We start from the raw sequence: 2,218 nt of genomic DNA on the forward strand, positions 1-2,218 counted from the left end.
TAACTTTTTTTTTTTTTTTTTTTTTTAATTTTTCCTGCTCTTCATCACTGGCTTTTTGTAAAATGGATGCCCAACAGGAATGGGCTGAGAAAACTAGGGCAGATCCAGAACCAGGATCATAGTCATTGATTCCACATTGTTTAAACCAGTGGTTCTCAACCTTTTTAGACACAAGACATCCCTTGGGAAATGTCAGCTCTTAGCTTTTGCTCATGTTTTTTTGACTGCGGAAAAATACTAGAGCAATTCTTCTATTGCAAAGAATGCAGAAAGACCACAGCAGGTCAGAATCCTTTTAACACAATGGAATCCATTTGAAATCTCTGGGTTTATCTTGTAAATCGTGTTTGCGTGCCTAATCATGCTAACATCGTGTGGTACCCCACAGCACTTTTGAAAGGCTCTTAAGGCCCACCAGACTGCTGTGGCACGGCTGTAGCTTAGAATCACTGACTTAACTATCAAATTATGGGCAGTTTAGAACAACTCCTCAGACTTTTTCCCATCATACTGGTATATGGTACTTGGGTATCAGTGACATTTTCTTGGCCTTTTTTTTCTTTTGATTAGGTCAGTGAAGATATATGGTAAATACGTTTTAAATTCATGGCAAAAGTTTCAGATGGAAAGAATCAGTTTTGAAAAAAGCAAAAGCTAAAATCCATCTAATTATAGAAAGTATTTAAAATACAAACATGAAATGAATAAATAATCTACTTTAGGCAACTCCTTTTTACTGGGATAGCATGATTAAACATGGAACATAATATTATGTGAATCCAAGTTTCTTTGAAGTACCATTTAAATATCCATGCAGTCATTTCATCTGTGCCACAGGAATTATTTTACTTCGAAAATAATACACAGAATAAAATACATTAAGCATAACATACATTTTTTCTCATTTTTTAAAAGTTGATTTCACCACAGCATTACTTATTTAATGTCCATGGTTAATGGAACCAGGCTAGGCAATGCTCTAATCCAGTCAGATTTTACAAAGTGAGCTGGTTTGGGTCAGGTCAGAATTGGTAAGAAGGGAGTAACTGTGCTTGCTACCATTTAATGCATTCTTCTGTGTGTAATTATTGTCCTAGCTATTATAATGGTGTCACTTGGGCATGGCTGATTTGGCTTCTACTTGAAATACAATGTCCCATTCAGCAAATATACTTCTACTCCCATCACCCAGTGCTTAACATCCTTTATGTGCAGTTCAAGACCTGACTCCTTTCTAAGTCAGTTCTTGTGTATGGTCTTCCTGTATCTTTTGGGTGTTTTGTGGTTTGAGTATTGCAGAGATTGTTGAACCAGAGCTGGAGCTGTTACCCCAATTCACCAAGGAGAATTTCACTGGCTTTTATCTCCTCTGTATTTAATTTGGTTTTTTCTTATTTTTGCAGGATCATCATGTCATTTGTTTATTCTATAGTCACAGGCCTGAGCTTTCTATATTTGGAAATATGGCATATTTGGAAATGTGGCTTTCCTCACAAAGCAAAATATCTGTTGTGAATGAACTGGAATAAAATATCTATGAGCCTAGCCATGATTTTTCCAAACATAAATTATTTAAAATCTTCCAGTACTGAGAGTTCTTCATTCCTAAATTTCTGCTTAAAAGTGGGGGCAGGGGGAAGAATTCTTTAAATAGTTTGTCCTCAAAGTTTCATTCAACCAGATATTTTCTTTTCCAGTTTTCCAAAACATGCTGATCGACTCTGCTCTTATAAATTTTAGATGACCAAAACAACATGGCAATCCCCCATGCCTGCTCTTGGAATCTGCAGACTGTGCAGGCTCCCCATCAACACCTTTTAGTCCAGGGCCTGGACTAAAAGACACGATCAGTTTTGTTTTTTCTTAAGGAGAGATGGAGCAGAAACATGCACATTTATTAATATGGTGTTTCTGATTTTTCACTCACTTTACACACATTCATTGTTATTTTTGGGTCTCCCAGTCAAGAGCTCTGCATTCTTTTCATCACAAAGTCCCCCAGACTGAGTGTACCTTTAAAAAAAAAACAAACAAACCCTCATTCTTTTATCTGCTAGAATTTAAGAACAAGTAAGAACATCAGAATTAGGCTGCAAAGACATAAAAAGTTACTTTTATCTCCTTCTTCCTATTTTCCTCCTACATACTTGAATATGTCCCTGCAGAGTAGAGAACTTGTTTTATTTGTGCATCTTTCCAGCTCTCTCATGTTTGTAAT

The sequence above is a fragment of the Gavialis gangeticus genome, unplaced genomic scaffold, assembly GCF_001723915.1.
Source record: "Gavialis gangeticus isolate Ggan-Ray unplaced genomic scaffold, GavGan_comp1, whole genome shotgun sequence".
In the NCBI taxonomy this organism is placed as follows: domain Eukaryota; kingdom Metazoa; phylum Chordata; order Crocodylia; family Gavialidae; genus Gavialis; species Gavialis gangeticus.